This window comes from Gopherus flavomarginatus, chromosome 3, assembly GCF_025201925.1.
Source record: "Gopherus flavomarginatus isolate rGopFla2 chromosome 3, rGopFla2.mat.asm, whole genome shotgun sequence".
Taxonomy (NCBI): domain Eukaryota; kingdom Metazoa; phylum Chordata; order Testudines; family Testudinidae; genus Gopherus; species Gopherus flavomarginatus.
In genome coordinates, this window is record NC_066619.1 from 54,329,125 (window position 1) to 54,348,803 (window position 19,679).

At 43.6% G+C, this 19,679-nt stretch overlaps 1 protein-coding gene across 1 annotated transcript in view; it reads right to left on the reverse strand.

Annotated features, from left to right (window-relative positions):
• EDIL3 (EGF like repeats and discoidin domains 3) overlaps window positions 1–19,679 on the reverse strand; it is a 461,020-nt gene that overhangs the window by 34,623 nt on the left and 406,718 nt on the right. The gene's annotated exons all lie outside the window — the stretch shown is intronic.

Here is a 19,679-nt window from a genome sequence, read left to right on the forward strand (position 1 = left end):
ACTATATTGTAACACATGTATTAGGTAAAATGATTCACTGAAGCCCTGATTCTGGAAAGCACTTAAGCATATGCTTAACTTTAAGCATGTGCTTAAGTCTCATTCAAGTGAATGGAATTTAAAGGCATGCTTGAAGTTAATCATGTATTTAGTTCCTTTCTTGAACATGGACTGATTTAGGCATGTGCTTAGGTACTTTTCTGAATCAGATAAGGCTCCTGCAAATGGTAAGGAGAGAGTGTTTCTTTTCTTTACATTTCCTGTTTGTTTGGGTTTTTTTCAATTTAAGCTTACTCCTGTAACATGATTTTACAATGTTTTGATATTTTTCTTAACAGGTTTAGTTCCTTAGGCAGAACTACTAAACACAGCTCTTATTTTGTTCTGTCTCTCCTTAAAAAATTATGTTTAATTGGATCAGCTATTGAATATACAAAAATGACCTATACATCAAGAGAAGTTATGTGAAAGTACAATTTATATTTCTTAGAAAAGAGTCATCTCCTGAGTATATGCTTTCTTGAGAAACAAGTATAAATGTAGGCTTGCTCTGAATGTTTTTATCTTAAAACTTATACGATGGCTGGTTTGTTTGAGCAAGCAGCATACTCTTTTTTTTAAAAAAATCATAGCAAATGGTATGCATTGTATTTTCATTTATGGTAAAACATTTCAGAAATTGAGAGGGGGTGTTTCTCAAACTTTGTGGATTTCAACTTATATTATGTTTATACTTGCAGTGGTGTGTAGAGTACAGATACTGCATGCCCAGTTAGCAGGGGTATAAATAGCAGTATAGACAACGAAGTATTGCTTGGGCGAGAGGACAGACACACCAGAACTGTAGGATATATTGCCTACATGGCTCTCTACATGGCCAAGCCACGCCTCCTACATCAACTCTCTCTTTCTAGCAGTGTGGTGTCCTGCTGCCTCCCTGCTGCTGGAGTGTTTCATTGCCACAAAGGAAAGACTCCAGCAATGGGGAAAGGCTCTGCCAGGGCCTTTCACTGCTATGTGTAGTTACTCATCACAGTGTGCATACAGCCTGCTTTTCACCTTGTCACATAGCTGTATGTGCCCTACGCACCACTGCAAGTGTGGACAAGGTCTTAGAGAGGTGGTCTTGTGGATCACTTCAAGTCTCATTCACAATCATGGAACATTCAGGAAGACTTCCTCTCTTGCTAGCAACTGAATGACATCTATGTGATAACTACAACAATTGCTTATATGGTAAAGCAACACTGGAAAGCGTTTCATGTATTTTTAGTTGTCTTCTATGCAATTTAGCAGCTGAAGACCAGAAAGAACCAGTACCATGTGAAATATTTTTGTGTGGACTGCCAGCAAACATGCTACAGGCCACAATTCTGGAATCATGGAGGACTTCTCTACATGGTGAGTTGGTGTACGACAAGCTACGGTGTGAGTCTGTCACATCCCGGAGCGCGCTGTAGCAGCGTCCACTTGGTGAGTTAGTGCATGGCAAGCTGGTGTACTGTAGACTCTCACCCTGGCTTGCCGTGCACTAACTTGCTATGCAGACAAGCTTTTAGACCGAGAAATAAGTCACTTGAACTAAACTCTCAACTAATGTAGTTTTCTTATTACCATTCATTTTTAGGTGTAAGTCACGGAAAAAACAGAAACACTAAAATACCATACACTTTCCTCAGAACTTCAAAGACAAATGAAGTTAAGGCTTCTTTTTATGTGTTACAGTCACTGACCATTTTAAGACCTGTGAGTCTTTCCCATATAAGAGAATTTTAATATACCACAATGTGCTAAACTATGACTAATCTTACTTTACTGATGCTTCAAATCCATTTTAACTATAGGGCTTGGATTTTCAAAAACACCAAAAGAGAGTTAAGCACTCAACTCCCACAGGAACTCAATGTGACTTGTGCTCTAAAGTCCCATATTTATTTTTGTAAATCCCATGCATAGCACCCAGATAACATTGCCATCCCAGTTGGTTCATAAAATGCAACTGATCCTGGAAGATGCAATGACTTCATTGGAAGCTGATGACTCCCAGAACCCCTCAGAATACACTCAGCACCTCTCAGGAGAGGACATCACTTTACAAGTTCAGGCCTGGTAATGCTGATTTATAAAGAAAGGGTCACAAAGAGATTCAGAATGTGAAGAGCCAAGAGCCATTGGTCTAAAAATCCGTTGTCATTTCTGCTAACCTTGGATTAGTCCTATTTGTGTTCAGACATATTTTTGTGTATTACCTTAAAAAAAGTTAAAGTTCAATTTAAAGCAGCTCAGGAGAATAAAATTCTTTAAGTAGCTATAGTGTCTCTCACTTGTCAGGGATGTTCAAAGCTGATCAGTGTTTATGATGGCAGATGCAAATAAAACAGTCCATAAGATTAATAAGATTAGACATCTGGCGGAGCTTAGAAGAAACTTTAGAACTGCATTAGAACACTTAAATAGTTGATCAGTTCTGTTCATACCAGTAGGTGTCATATCAGGCAATGAGAATTCTTGTGGAGAATGTCAGAGAAATAGCAGCCTATAGTACAATAGTAATTAAAAATGAAAAAGCCATTAAAATAGTGTGTGCCTGAGGAGATTATGGGACCTCACAGTAGTATCACATTATGCTGCCTTGTAGACAAGTTCTGCATTTGAAAGCTACTGCTTTAGCTAACTGTGCAGCACAGGACATTGGTAGCCAATTCAAAGGAAAAGCACTCAGGAATTGCAGGGAATCCTCGCAGCTAGAGATAAGTTACAAATAGCCTGTGCTGGAAACTGACGGCAGAAATGGGGAATAATTTGTAATGATAGAAATTAAAATGATACATTTGGAAACATTTGAGATGTGATTAAAAATCTACCTTTTTTTGAAAAGTTTAAAATTAATAGTATATGCCACTGTTAAAAAGCAAAGCAAAACCAAACCACAGGAGCATGGTAGAAATAATTGTAGAAGAAATAACTGCAAGAAAATGTCATTTAAAAGAATTATTATTATGACTCTTTTTCCTAATAGGGGAATAATTTCCAAGATAGTCTGAAAACAATTATAACTGTCAGCCACGTCAGCACATTATTGCCAAATGCTGGTCAAGTCTTTGAATAGTATTGTCCCTGTCATAAACAGATAGTAGGAGTTAATAGAACAGAAATACTTTATATCTCTTTTGCCTGTAAAGGGTTAACAAAATCAGAGAGCCTGGCTGTCACCTGACCAGAGGACCAATCAGGGACAGGATACTTTCAAATCTTGAGGGAGGGAAGTTTTTGTGTGTGCTGTTAGTGTTTGGTTGTTGTTCACTCTGGGGGCTCAGAGGGATCAGACGTGCAACCAGGTTTCTCTCCAATCTCTCCGATACAGGCTCTTATAAGTTTAAAATAGTGAGTACTGGATAGATAAGGCGAGCTAAGCTTATGTTTGTTTTCTTTATTTGCAAATGTGTATTTGGTTGGAAGGAGTTCAAATTTATATTTTACTGAAAGGATTTTAATTTGTACTTGTATACTTAGGCTGGGAGGGTATTCCCAGTGTCTATAGCTGAAAGACCCTGTACATATTCCATCTTAAATTTACAAAGATAATTTTTATTGTTTTTTCTCTCTTTAATTAAAAGCTTTTCTTGTTTAAGAACCTGATTGTTTTTTTCATTCTGGTGAGACCCCAGGGGACTGGGTCTGAATCCACCAGGGAATTGGTGGGGAGAAAGGAGGGAAGAGGGAGAGAGAGGTTATTTTCTCTCTGTGTTAGGATTACTTTCTCTCTCAGGGAGAGTCTGGGAGGGGGAGAGAAAAGGAGGGGGAAAGGTGAATTTTCCTCTCTGTTTTAAGATTCAAAGAGTTTGAATCACAGTGATCTTCCAGGGTAACCCAGGGAGGGGAAGCCTGGGAGAGGCAACGGTGAGGGAAAAGGTTTACTTTCCTTGTGTTAAGATCCAGAGGGTCTGGGTCTTGGGGGTCCCCGGGCAAGGTTTTGGGGGGACCAGAGTGTACCAGGCACTGGAATTCCTGGTTGGTGGCAGCGCTACAGGTCCTAAGCTGGTAATTGAGCTTAGAGAAATTCATGCTGGTACCCCATCTTTTGGACGCTAAGGTTCAGAGTGGGGGATTATACCATGACAGTCCCAAAGGTAGTGTATGTCATCTTTTCACATAATTGAAAAGCATGATATTTTCTACATGGTCCTGCAAAAAAAAAGTACAATTCATATTGGACAAGACAACCTGAAGGAAGAATGTGGTTGCAAAACCATGAGACCATTACTTGGGCATAACACTGGTCGAATTAGTCATAAGTGTAGATATGGAAATCTGACAGCTCTGAAAATTAAAAGTCAGAATTTGCTGCAAGCAGAGCCGGCCAGAAAATGGGCTTTTCAGGAATTTGACTTTTTAGGAAAAATAAATAAATACAAACCAAAGTTTTCTACTTGGCCACAAATTGGAGTATTTTTGGTGCCTCATTCCCATTTTCCTCTGTGGACTGGGTTCTATGATTGGATTACATCTCCTGTGATGCACTATAGTCTTCCCCCATGTTGATGGCAGCTGGTTGCAGCATGGCAACCCCTGTTCTTTGTGCATCTTGTGAGATGAAGTCGAGCTGTGGAGCCTGACCCATAAAGGAAAATGGGACCATGAGGAAACCAAGCTATAACATCTATGAAGCACCACAGAAGAAATATGTGAATCAAAATATTTTGGTTTTCACCTGAAATGTTTCAGTTCTTGGGTGTTTGGTTTTTGCAAAATAAAATAAAATTTTCAGCAAAATAGCAGACCTTTTTGGAAAAAAAATGTTTAATCAAAAATCATTTTTTTAAATAAAAAACAGTTTTGATGTAAGGTTTTTGGCTGGCCCTAATTGAACTTTCTGCTGTTCTTATGGGACCTGATCCAGAGCCCACTGAAGTCAAAGGAAATCTTTCCATTGACTTTAATGGGCCTTGAATTCAGGCCCTTAGTTTTCAGAGAACCCTTGACATTTGCATTGTAAGAAGCACATTTTTGTCATGTATCTCATTCTGCCCAGACAATTCCCACTGACATTAAAGGGAGAAGAGAAACCATTTTTGTGTCAAAATCCATAATTTTCTGAAATGAAAATACCCTATTTTGAAAATATTCCATCACATAACTAAGCTGACTCATCAAAATGGGCAGTGCAATGTTTTCTGCCTCCCAAGCCCTAAACAAACCAAATATGACAAATACTAAACATAAGCTAATGAACTAACATAAAACAGCCAACATTGGTGATGACAATGGCTGAAGACAAAAAAAAGGATGACAACTGTACAGAAAAGCCCATAAAGATGACTACAACTGGAGTTGAAGAACACACACAAAAAAACCCAACCAATCGACCAAGATCAAAACCAAAGTAATTTGTAGCATTTCAACTAGCTGCTAACACTTCCTTCCAATGCCTTTGTGTGCAGTGAGCTGCCTTTATTCCAGGAACTTCAGAAATGGCCCACTGACTTGCTCCATCATCTTTTAATTTTGATGATGGTAGCATGCTAGACCAGTTCCCAAATTCACAGAAAAATCTTCTGAGATGGGCATCCTGCTCCCAATTCAGTTGCATCATGACTCAAATGGCCTGAATTTAATTCATGCCACTAAGATATTTGTTTTATGGGATTTTTTAGCACTTTCTGAGTTTAACATAATTTTCATTTTATGCTATTTTTAAAGTTCCCACTGAAAATTGTGACAGGCTCTGTTGGCATATCAGATGTTGGCATAAGTGAAGGGCTGTTATGGAAAGGATAGTGATCAGTTGTTCTTGATGTCCACTGAAGGTAGGACAAGAAGTAATGGGCTTAATCTGCAGCAAGGGAAATTTAAATTGGATATTAGGAAAAACTTTTCAACCATAAGGATAGTTAAGCACTGGAATTGGCTTCCAAGGGAAGTTGTAGAATTTCCAGCATTGGAAGTTTTTAAGAACAAGTTAAACAACACCTGTCAGGGATGGTATAGGAAGACTTGGTCCTGCCTTGATGCAAGGGGCTGGATTATACGACCTCTCAATGTCCCTTCCAGCCCTACATTTCTATGATTCTAGGGCTGGAGATTCAGTCCCAGATTGGGGATTCCTTAGGCCACGTCCAGACTAGGTATTAAAATCGATTTTAGATACGCAACTTCAGCTACGGGAATAACGTAGCTGATGTCGAATTTCTAAAATCGAGGTACTCACCTGTCTGGACGGCGCGGCATCGATGTCCGCGGCTCTCCGTGTCGATTCCGGAACTCCGTTCGGATTGATGGAGTTCCGGAATCGATGTAAGCGCGCTCGGGGATCGATACATCGCGTCCAGACTAGACGCGATATATCGATCCCCGAGCAATCGATTTTAACCCGCCGATGCCGCGGGTTAGTCTGGACGTGCGCTTAGTTCTACAGAAGGATTCCCTATTATCACAGTCCACTCTGGTAACTCTCACAGTGCTTAATTGGGAATGAAAGAGGTGCCGGAGCTCCAGCAATTTAAAAAAAACTTTTGTAACTGGTGTGGCAAGCCTAGAGATGCTGGGGTTATGAACTGCCAAGCCCAGAGGTGCCAGGGCTATGAACTGCCAAACCTAGAGGTACCAGGGCTCAGCCATGGCAAGCGCTGGCACAAATTAAGCACTGGACTCTCAAGCCCCGGAGTTAGTAAAACAGCCGTGCGCATGGGTGACTTCCTGGAGGTAAACGTAGGGCTGGGAAACCAAAGAATATCAGCAAAGGAGATGTGATCTGTGAGGTGCAATATATTTGTTAGTTTCAGAATGGTAACTTCCCCATCCACACTGAAGTGAAGGTAGAAGAATTTGTGGTCTACAACCAACAGTCATGTTTGATTTTGTCCTGAAATCAGTGGAAATCTAAGTAGTTTCAAATTAGTTTTGATTTGAGGGTTTGGATTCATTACATCTTGAAACCAAAAGCAAAATTTCAGGAGTGCAAACCCTTTGACCTGAAACCTAAAAGAAAGTTTGAGAAATCCTCACTGAAAAATGAAACTGCTGAGAGTACAGCACAACTTTCTTCAGAAGGAAGATAATGTGATGACTTTGGTTGGAATACTGATGAATGTTTTCATACAAATGTTTAGATCACCCAGGGGCTTTAGAGCAAGGCACAAGCTGTTTGTTTTGTTTTTAAAAGGTAAAAAAATCTTGTTATGTTCATCCAATAAAGAAGTTTATTATTTACCTGGTCTGCTTTTCTCAGTTGACTAAATACAGCTGCACAAAGAAGTCTTCATAACTTATTACTATATATGTTGAATATAAGCACGTAAAGTCAAGACAACTTTGCACACAAGATATTTCAATGATAATTAACGTAACTACTGAACTGTTTAAGTACCAACAAAATCCTCCCTGGAAGCAAAGTTAAATTTGCTTAGAAGATGAGTCTGAAAGATCCTCCTCTGATTTACAGGCTCTTACTATAGGAATCTTTTCATAGTAACTGTAGCCAAGACAGCATCATTCAGCCATTCTTTTAAAGAATGACTTCATCCATCTGTCAGCTGAGATTATCATGCATAACCTGTTTCTACAGCTATGCTGCTGTAGCTGTACACTAAAAATGACAAAGCCATGTTAACAGACCTTGAAAATAACCATAAGCCCCTACAAAATACACTTGCCAAAATAACAGAACAAGCTTTTGTTTTCAGTGATAAAATGTTAATGATAAATAGAATTAAAGAAACAAATTAGTGCAATACAATTAAGGTATCTCTCATGGCCCCTTTTAGTCAGAGAAATATAGGTGCAGATTTACCAAGGAAAATGAGTTTCTTCTTCAATTTAAGCTAAGTGGAGAGATGCTTCTAAAGCAGTATTCCCATATGTACTATCTTGAATAAAATTAAAGATCTATTAATGCTCATGCTTCAGGGAACAGGAAAATCACTTGTTATTGGTCAGAATGAACATCCCCAGATACTTAATATACCATTGCACAAACAGACACCAGCTTGAAATGGGAGTGGTTCTGCTGGCAGGATATTTTCACTGTGGGGAGCTTGATTCTGGGACTCAGTTCTCTCCTTGGTCCAACTCATCCCAAATTTGTTGACCTTCCAGATATGTTGCATGTTTATCTGATGTCCTTGGCATCTGAAAGAGGAGTGGAATGAAATGGGTCTGAATGATTTAACTATTTAAATTAATTGTGAATGAGAAAGATTTACCTAGCTATTCATCCAGAATATAATTTTAGGGTGTGACTGTTTGAAGAGGTGTAGTCTCAAATTGTTTGTATATGTTCTGGGAGTATAAGATGAACAATTTGTAAAGTAATTTTTGTCAACATTTGAAAAAAAAACAGGGGAATGGACAGATGTCTGGAGGTAGCTGTTACGAGCAGATTCTGGTTAACTTTTTTATATATATTAAGTAAAGCTTGCTGGACAATAGAATTTCTGTCCCATAAAAACTTCAGATAATCAGAAATGTATTTTTGTTTTTGTGAAGGGGTGTATATATCCTGTACTAGGCAAGAAAGTGTTAACCCCACACAAGGCCGTCCTTACCCATACTCAAAGTATGCAGCTGCATAGGGCACCAGGAAATGCGGGGCACCAAATTGCCCCAAATTTCCTGGTGCTCTGTACAGCTGCATGCTGCACCAGTGGCCAGCCTGATCCCCCGACCATCTGAGCTGCCCCTGTCACTGCTCCGCCTCTTCCTCAGGGGCCCCGCTTCTTCTCAACCCTGCTCCACCGCAGCCCCACCACCACTCCACCCCTTCTCCTAAGCCCCCACCCCTGTTCTGCCCCTGTATCGCCTCTTCCCACCTCTCCTCTGCCCAGCCCTGCCCCTACTCCACCCCTTCCCCTGAGGACTGCAGCAGGGGTTAGGTGTGCCGTTCACTCACCAGGCAGTGGGAAGTGGAGCAACCTAGCAGCAGCCCACTCTGCTCCACCATCTCCCAGCTGTGCTGCTGGTGAGTGCTGGGGGGCAGTTCTCCCTGCCCCCCAAGTCCCAAGGCTGGGAGGCAGGGGAGCAGAATGGAGTGGGCTGGGGCCAGGTCACTCCACTTCCCGCCACCCAGTGAGTGTGGGGTCGGGTCTACCCTGCACTCACCAGGTGACAGGAAGCGGAACGATCTGACCCCAACCCGTTCTACTCTGCAGGCTCGTGCTGGGGGGGGGTGCATTCCCCCCCTGCCTCCCAAGCCTGTTCCTGCCCCCTCCCCGCAGAGGCCTGGGGATGCCCCCCCATCGGGGGGGGGGCTGCGTAGGGCACCAAAATGCCTAGAGACGGCCCTGACTCCACCCATCAGACTGTGCTGGGCATGTCCCAACTGCTGTCTCAGTATAAAAAGGAGCAGCCCAGCTCATTCTAGGCTGACCACTGAGGAGGGAGGATGCTTGGGGGAGGTTCCATCGCAGCAGCTGCTTCAGCACCTGCCTGCAGGAACCAGAGATCCCAAGAAGACCTACAGCCTGGAGTTAGAACTACCTACACTGTGGAGCTTGGAGATCCTGACAACATACAGACCCCAGCTTCAGGAAACACATTAGGAAGTGGCCCAGGAAGGTGGAGTGATTGGTATCTCCCACACAAGGGAGGTCAGTGTGTCACAGTAGGATCCCTACTGGTTTGGTAGTGAACACACTCGCCATTGACAGGAAGGGCCCGGATCTGCCTACTCCAGCCATCACCCCTCATAGGTGGCCACACAACCTTGATCCTGAGGGCAGCCATACAGACTCTGGCCATTGGGCCACATTGCCCTGATTCCCAAGGCAATTCTATTGACTCTGGCCATTAAGCTACACAGCCCTGATCCCCAAGGGCAACTATATAGACTCTGGCTACTAGGATGCGCTTCCCTGAACCCAAAAGCAGCCATATTCACTTGGGTCATTAGGGCATATAGTCCTCAACCCCAGGGGCAGCCATATTGTCTCTGGCCATTAGGCCACCAGCCCTGACCTACTCCAATAGGAGACAAGGTGTGCATACCCTGTGACAGTCCTGGATTAGGATGAAAAAAAGTCAAAATGTAAAATTTTTTATAGGACAGAAATTCTGGAAATTTCTATTCAGAAACATTGACATGACCTCATTATCAGAATGAAATGTTCCAATGTTGAAATATTTTACAATATAATATATATAATAAATATTTTATAATATATAAAAGTTGAAAGAAAAGAGAATATCAGAACAAAACTAATCCAGAAAGCCTAAAGAAAATAAAATGAGAAAATTGAAATTAAATGCTCCATTTCAATTTTGAATTGTCTTGAGCTTCTTCCCTCAAAAATTTGTCTAAATTAACATGTTTCTGCAAAAAATTAAAATTTTGACAAAAGAGCATTTTCTGATGAAAAACTGTTCCCTTGAAAACATTGAAGACCTAATATTAAGCAAGAGTGAGGAAAGGAGGTGATGCTGCTGTGGGCCTTAGGCAGGTGGGTTCAAGTCTGGCGAGGGTCATTACAACCAGGTTATTCTTCTCTAACTTAGTCTCCCTTCACTCGGAGCTTAGAGACATAGAATGAATGGATAATACAGAGAGCTGAAGTTCTTAGCACATGGAGTTCAAGTGTAAGGAGTCAGTATCTACTCTGGAACTGCATAATCTTCCTTAGGCAGCGGCTGCCAATGTTCCTCATGGAAACAGGACTAGTCATTGCCTAGGACTTGTCAATCCTGGCCAATTTTCATTCATTTCTTCAAATTACTAACCTGAAAGTATAGGTGACCATCCTCAGCTCTAGGAATCTATCCCATACATTTAGGTACCAAAACAATTTTAAAAGGCTGCCCATGAACATATCTACCTAAGACTATTCCTTCTCCAACAACCTCGGAGCAAAGGGGAAAAAGATGGGTTCTGCTGCATGCCTGCAGAGTTGTCAAATCTGGGCACTGGCAGACAGGTGGGAGTAAGTTCTGAAAATGAAGACCCCCACAGGTAATGACCTGCCAAAGTTCCCCCCCACTTAGACTGAAACATCTCTGCTGATTTCAACTATGGCAGTATGTCACAATTTGATAATCGGGTCCTGAGCCATTTAACCAAACTGGCTGAGCGGCAGTTATATTGACTCTGAGGGCAGGACACTAAACTATATAGACTGTTGGTCCCTTAGAACAGAACAAAACCGTTTCATTTGCAATCAGTTTTAGATTCCTGTTTAATGCCTAAGATAAAAGACTATTGAAGTACATGGTCATTGTTATTAGTGGGCTCTATATCAAAGCTCTAATGCAGAAATCTGAGAATACATTGGGAAGTCACGTCACATGTCAATTAAGAAGTGTTAACTAACATGGTTGTAAATTCTAATATACATACTACAAAAAATGGTCTCTGACACGTGTTGCTACCTGTGTTTAACTCAAAGGGTTAACTAGCAACAAATGTTTATGTCGTGTTTACACTGGAATGTATTATTGTGTTAAGCAACACGTTAAGTAACACATTTTCAAACATGACTAGAAAAGCATGTGCGGACCTAATGTGAACTTCCTGGGGATCTCAAACTTCAGAGAAGGAAATTTTTGCAACTCAGAAAGGTAAAAAGTAGAAAAAATTACTGAAAATAACAACGTGCATTGAGCAAGGCAAAGAAAAGGACAGAGTGGTAACTATGGTTAGAAAAAAATATATAATCCCCTCAATGGCATATTCTTTTAGAAGAAATGCTAAATAAAGCCCATTCCGAACAAAAAGTTATAAAATCCTTTAGACTTTCTGAAGAAAGCCAGACTATAAGCCAAATTCTGCCTTTGGATATCTGCTTGTGATCCCTACTGAAGTTAATAAGAACTACATACATGCAATTCAGGGCAGTATTTGGCCAGAAATTTGATAGGACAAGAATAGGAGATGCTCAATTATTAATAAAGTTGAAAAGTTAACTTTACAAGTATGACAAAGTTCCTCCTCTACCTTGGTGGGTCCTGCGCTTATTGGCAGATTTGCTCACCTCAGTGATCTTCCCCACAGTCTGGATCAACTCCTCCTGTGTCTGATCAGGAGTTGGGAGGTTTGGGGGGAACCCGGGCCCGCCCTCTACTCTGGGTTCCAAACCAGGGCCCTGTGGATTGCAGCTGTCTATAGTGCCTCTTGTAACAGCTGCATGACAGCTACAACTCCCTGGGCTACTTCCCCATGGCCTCCTCCAAACACCTTCTTTATCCTCACCACAGGACCTTCCTCCTGGTATCTGATAACGCTTGTATTCCTTAGTCCTCCAGGAGCACACTCTCTCACTCTCAGCTCCTTGTGCCTCTTGCTCCCAGCTCCTCACACACACTTCCTCTCCTCTGGCTCCTCCTCGCCTGACTGGAGTGAGCTCCTTTTTAAACCCAGGTGCCCTGATTAGCCTGCTTTGATTGGCTGAAGGTGATCTAATCAGCCTGTCTATCTTAATTGGTTCTAGCAGGTTCCTGATTACTCTAGTGCAGCCCCTGCTCTGGTCACTCAGGGAACAGAAAACTAGTCATCCAGTGACCAGTATACTTGCCCTCTACCAGACTCCTGTACCCCACTGCTCTGGGTCTGTCACATAGGGGTTGGGCAGCTTGGGAAGCCAGACAGTGCACACGTGACAAGCCATCGGCATTGCTGTGACAGCTTTCTGGTCTGTGTTGCACACGGAACTGGAAAGGTTGGAGGGATAAGAACCACCTGGTCACCCTTGTGTTCTTCTCCTTGTTCCGCTGCATTCATTGAAGAGGGGCATGGTCGGTAAAGAGGACAAATCTGTGCCCGAGCAAGTAAGTAGTGCAATGCTTCCACGGTCCATTTTATGGCGAGGCACTTTCTCTCCACCACTGCATATTTTTGTTCCCTCAGAAGGAGTTTCCTACTGAGGTGGAGAATTGGGTGTTCCTCCTCCCAGACCATCTGTGATAGAAGGGCCCCCAACCCTACTTCCAATGCATCTGTCTGCAGAATAAATTCCTTGCTGAAATCACAGGCTATCAGTACAGGGTTACTGCAGAGGGCAGTCCATAGGTCTGAATGCTTCTTCTGCTGCATCAGATCATATGACCAGATCAGGTCCACGGGCTTTCACTAGGTCTGTCAGGGGGCTTGCCCTTGTGGCAAAGTGGGGGATAAATCGTCGGTAATACTCCACTACACCTAGGAATGCCCGGACTTGTTTCTTGCGATGTGGTCGGGGCCAATTTTGGATGGCCTCCAACTTGTTCACTTGGGGTTTTACCAGACCTTTTCCCACAATGTAGCCAAGATATTTGGCCTCTGTAAACCCTACAGCGCACTTGGCAGGGTTTGATGTAAGGTCAGCTTGCCTGAAGGTATCAAGGACTGCCTCCACCTTCTCTAGGTGGGTTTCCCAGTCTGGGGTATGAATGACCACATCGTCCAAGCAGGCAGCAGCATAACTGTTATGCAGGCGTAATAGCTTGTCCATGAGGCACTGGAAAGTAGCTGAGGCCCCATGTAGTCCAAAAGGGAGAACAGTATATTGAAAAAGACCCTCTGGTGTAGACAATGCAGTCTTGTCCTTTGCGTCTTCTGCAAGGGGAATCTGCCAGTACCCCTTTGTCAAGTCTAGGGTAGTCAAGTACAGGGCATTACCCAGACGGTCCACTAGCTCATCTATGCGAGGTATGGGGTACGCGTCGAACTGGGATACTTCGTTTAGTCGCCAGAAGTCGTTACAAAACCTTGTGGTGCCATTAGGTTTGGGCACCAGCACGATAGGGCTGGACCACTGACTGTGGGATTCTTCGATGATCTCCATCTCCAGCATTTTTTTTACTTCTGCTTTTATTTGCTCCCTTTTGGCCGCTGGCACCCGATAGGACCTCATTGAAATTCTGGCCCCAGGGTTCGTGACAATGTGGTGATATGTCTTGGTTGTTGGACCCAGTTTTGTCGAGAACACATCTTGGTTCCGGAAGATCATCTCAGACACCTTATTCTTCTGGTCTGGTGTTAAATCGGGAGACACTCTCACCTGTTCGGAAGGCTTGTTTTCCTGGGTTAGGTCTTTTTGGACAGTTATGCATGCCTCTTGTGCATGCCAGGGTTTCAGAAGGTTGATGTGATAAATCTGTTCTTGTTTTCGGCTTCCTGGCTGCCGCACCTTGTAGGTTACTTCCTCTGTGGGTTCAACCACTTCATAGAGCCCCTGCCACTGGGCCAGAAGCTTGCTTTCTGCCGTGGGTACCAACAGGATCACCCGATCCCCTGGTTGGAACTGTTGGACTTTTGCCTGGTGATTGTAATGGGTTCTCTGGGCCTCCTGTGCCTTTTCCAAATATTCCCGTACAATAGGGGATACCCGGGCTATCCAGTCTTGCATCTGTATTACGTGTTCTATTATATTTCTCCCCTCATTGGGTTCCTCTTCCTAGATCTCTTTGGTGATATCTAGTATGCGACGCCCATATAATAACTCGAAGGGGGAGTTATGGCCTACCTACGAGAGCGACCCTCTGGCTTTGAGTCAGTATTCAGGTTCCCAAGGCCTTAGCTGCCCTCCTTTCCCTTTTTGACTTTCTACCCTGTCTGGGAATGGAAAATAAATCTGGGGATATTTCAGAGAAAACTAGGGGTTGACAGTCTACTTTGGATGCCTCACTAACTTCAGGGTTCCCCTTTTCCTCCAATCCTCCTACTGGGAGTAAGTTTCCAGACCCTGGGAAGTCCCTCCCTATGAGCACCAGCTATGGGAGTTTAGGGACTAGCACCTGCTGCTACCTCAGTAGTGTTCCCCTGAATCTTTAGTTTTACAGGGATGGTGGGGTAATAACCAACTGTCCCATGGACAAAAAGAACAGGAGTACGTGTAGCACCTTAGAGACTAACAAATTTATTTCAGCATAAGCTTTCGTGAGCTACAGCTCACTTTTTTGGATGCATAGAATGGAACACACAGACAGGAGATATGGGTCATCTTAATTATCACTTCAAAAGTTTTTTTTCTCCTGCTGATGATAGCTCATCTCAATTGATTAGACTCTTCCTGTTGGTACGGAAACTTCCACCTTTTCATGTTCTCTGTATGTATAAATATCTCCTGTCTGTGTGTTCCATTCTATGCATCCGAAGATGTGAGCTGTAGCTCACGAAAGCTCATGCTGAAATAAATTTGTTAGTCTCTAAGGTACCACAGCAAAGAGTCCTGTGGCACCTTATAGACTAACAGACGATACGGTACCACAAGTACTCCTGTTCTTTTTGCGGATACAGACTAACACGGCTGCTACTCTGAAACCTGTCCCATGGATGCATGTTATCCCTGTATGCTTAGCCCACTGCTGCTGACCATGCTTGATGAGCTTCCCTGAGACAAGCGTGATAGCACTCCCCGAATCAACCAGTGCCGTGGTCTCTACCCCATTTAGTTTCACTGGTCTGGTGTACATATGTGGGGTTAATGAGACCCCCACAAGGTGGATTCGCGAGCATGGGTCTGCCCAGTTCCCCAGGTTACACTGCATTGACTCTTCAGCATTGAGATACTGTGCAGCGATACGTCCCCACTCCCCGCAGGCATAACACCTGTATCAAGCCCTAGGCATTCCCTGGTCTCTTGGTTTGGGCACTCTAACACCATGATCCTCTTCTCCCTCCGCGCTTCGACTCTTTGTGGCCTCTGGTGGGCCTTCAGCCCCTCTCTTTTTCCACCTGGGCCCTCCTGGTGGCCCAGTCACCCGAGCTCTAGGGCTTGGCGCTGCTAGTTTAACCCGGAGTGCCTCTTCCTTAACTGGTCAGGTCAGCTCCCTTGCCATCCTTCGCCTCTCTACCTGTGCAACAACCTCATCATAGGTGGAGGGTTCGTTCTGGCTTACCCAGGCACGAAGGTCTGGTGGTAGTCCCCTCATGTATCGGTTGATGACTAGAACCTCTAGTATCTCTTCTGGACTCTGGGACTCCGTTTGCAACCACTTTCATGTGAGATGGATGAGGTCATACAGTTGGAACTGTGGGGTTTTGTTTTCCTGGTACCTCCACTCATGATACCGCTGGGCCCGCACTGTGGTCGTTACCCCAGATCTAGCCAGGATCTCTGCTTCCAGCTGGGGGTAGTCTACTGCAGCCTCTTCAGACAGATCATAGTAAGCCTTCTGGGCCTCCCTACACAGGAATGGGGCAAGGATGCCAGAGCACTGATCTCGAGGCCAGGCCTCCCGTAGGGCTATCCTCTCAAAGATCAGAAGGTATGCCTCTACAACATCCTCCCATGTCATTTTCTGCAGCCAATGGCTGGCACGTATGATCTGTGTCTCATTATGGCCGCGGTTCAGCTCTGTAAGGGTCTTTACCTGGTTTACCAGTTCCCGCAACATAGCCCGGTCTTGAGAAGCCTTGTCCATCAGCAGGCGATTAGTCTCTTGCTGCAGCTGCACTGCCTCCTGTTGGGCAGCTGCCTGGACATGGGTAGCCTCCTGCTGGGCTGCCGGAGCTTGTATCAATGCCCCTACTAAGTCATCCACTGTGGTGGAAAAAAAAAACCCTCTACTTTTTTTTTTTAAATCACCCTCCTTCTTCTGCCACGCTGTGCACACCAAATCCCACTTCAAACACCAGTTGTGACAAAGTTCCTCCTCTACCTTGGTGAGTCCTGTGCTTATTGGCAGATTTGCTCACCTCAGTGATCTTCCCCACAGTCTGGGTCAGCTCCTCCTGTGTCTGATCAGGAGTTGGGAGGTTTGAGGCGAACCCGGGCCCGCCCTCTACTCCGGGTTCCAAACCAGGGCCCTGTGGATTGCAGCTGTCCATAGTGCCTCTTGTAACAACTGCATGACAGCTACAACTCCCTGGGCTACTTCCCTATGGCCTCTCCAAACACCTTCTTTATCCTCACCATAGGACCTTCCTCCTGGTGTCTGATAACGCTTGTACTCCTTAGTCCTCCAGGAGCACACTCTCTCGCTCTCAGCTCCTTGTGCCTCTTGCTCCCAGCTCCTCACACACACTTCCTCTCCTCTGGTTCCTCCTCGCCTGACTGGAGCGAGCTCCTTTTTAAACCCAGGTGCCCTGATTAGCCTGCCTTGATTGGCTGCAGGTGATCTAATCAGCCTGTCTGCCTGAATTGGTTCTAGCAGGTTTCTGACTACTCTAGTGCAGCCCCTGCTCTGGTCACTCAGGGAACAGAAAACTAGTCATCCAGTGGCCAGTATATTTGCCCTTTACCAGACTCCTGTACCCTACTGGTCTGGGTCTGTCACACAAGTTAACATCTATTGTTTTTAAAAATTCCCCTTAAACAAAAAAAAAAAAGAGGACAGTGAAATCATGAGACTAGAAGTTCTAAAGAAACCATTTTTCAGATCTAGTCCAGGGCTGGCTCCAGGCACCAACTCAGCAAGCAGGTGCTTGGGTCAGCCAAGGGGAAGGGGCGGCACATCGGGCTCTTCAGCGGCGGGTCTCTTGGTCCCTCTTGGAGGGAAAGGCCTGCCATCGAATTGCCGCTGAAGAAGAAAGCTGCGCGGTGAAGCTGCCGCCAATCACGGCTTTTAAAAAAAATTTTTTTTTGCTGCTTGGGGCAGCAAAAATCCTGGAGCCAGCCCTGATCCAGTCAAAGCATTTTCCTCCCACACCCCGCCCCCTGACTTTGCTGTTTGTAGATTAATCCTTTAAATGGCTCCTGCAGCTCTAGCTCTTGGGTGCATGTCCAGTATATGAAAACACGTTTACTCTCCAAGCCTCCATATCTTTGTTACAGCCTTGCAAAGAGAGAATTTCTCACTTTACTTAGAGCATGCCCAGGATGTTGTGACAAATCCTTTTTCATCCTCTAGTGGTTAAAAAAAAAAACTGTAAAAGAATGAATCAGGAGAATAAATCTGAACGTGCTTCAAGTAGCATATTAGCAAAAAGCCTAACTAAAACATGCCCTAATATAAATCAAGATCTAGTAGAAAACAAAATATTAAATGGCTTGTATACTGAAATGGAAGATCTTTGGCTCATCACTGCATAAGTCTGCTAAATGAAAGGTGGGGGGTAAGAGGGGGAGGGAGGAGGTTGTTTCTTGTTTTCCATTCAGGATTCCCATTAAATATGTTGGTTTGACGTTTACAACCTGATTGTGCCCATTACCTGTAGGCAGACATTTCTCATTTGCAATGATTCCTAACTCTTTGCTATAAGATAATGGGCCGAAGTACATCTATTCCTGCAGCCTAGATCAACAATAATTTGTGCACTGATATTTAAACAGGTTCATGTGCTTATCGGGCTGCCCAATGAAACAATGCAATTTCCAAATCAACTGCCACATCAAATGTAGCAAATGTTTCTTCTGATGCAGAAAACATTACTTTAAAGAAACACATGTACCAATGTGATGTTTACATTTTTCCAGAGGTAGCACTTGAAATATGTTTCTTTGCACTGATGGATTTTTGCAGGAAATCTTTTCAAATTTGTTTTTGGCACACCAGGAAATAAAGATAATTTTTAAGCTGTTATCAATAGATATAACCTTTTCCTGTCTTCCAAATGTCATATTAGAGAGACAAGGTGGGTGAGGTAATATCTTTTGTTGGACCAACTTTTATTAGTGACAGAGACAAGCTTTCAAGCCACACAGAGCTCATCTTCATGTCTCAGAAAGGTATGCTGAGGTTATGTCTACACTGGAAATTGAATAACAAAACTTTTGTATTTCAGAGGTGTTAACCCATGCCCCTTCCGAAAGACAAACGTTTTCCCAGGACAAGTGCCAGTGTGAACAGCATGTTGTCGGCAGGAGTGCTCTCCTGCCAACAATGCAAGCACCACTCATTGGGGGTAGATGTTTTTTGTCAGCAGGATTGCTGACAAACAGTTGCTACGCTATGTGACTTTTAGCGGCACTGCTGTGGCGACACAGCCATGTCGCTAAAAGCTGTGTAGTGTCGATATAGCCAGAGCATCACAGATAAATGCATTGTTTAGCATAAATAATTAGCACATATTCTAAGGAACTGTTCAAGATAGAGTGGCCTGTTAACACCTCTGCAGTCATAGGAGAAAAAGGATTAGTGGGTTACAGAGAAAGTGTTTGTTGTTGAATACAAAATTCTTATGGGTGAGGATGAAATGATGTGTTTAGGGTGGATAGTTGAGGACAGTTCATTGTCTTGTAAATATTTGAGGTAGGAAGCTAGGCCATCATTGTGAGGGATGTTGGTGCATAGGAAAGTGACACCCATGGTGGGAAGGATGGTGTTCTAAAGGAAGGTTGTCAATGCTGTAGATTTTGTGGAAGAAGTCAGTTGTGTACTGGAGGAAGATGATCCTTTGTGTGCTAAGTGTTTTGAGTATGGTTTCTATGCATCCTGATATTCCTTCAGTAAAAGTGCTGTGCTGGGCAAGATATGATGGGCCTGTCTGGGTTCCAACATCTGTGTAGTGTGGGAAGCATTTAGGAGGTCGTGGCAGTCGGTTTGTGGAGGATGAGCTTGTAGAGTTTCTCTTGGAATTGTTTGGGGAAGATTTGATGATATCCATAAGTTCCAAGATAAATTGTTGCATTGGGTCTTTTTTGACTTCTTTACAATGAGTGGTGTCAGAGAGTTGTTAATTGTCACTTTGTCCAAACCAAGGAAATAGCCACGGATACTAGAAGGCTCCTCAATATGCCAACCTCATCGTGGGCCACCCTTGAAGAAGAATTTCTGGACAAATGCATCATTAAACCAATGATATACCTGAGATACATTGATGACATTTTCATCCT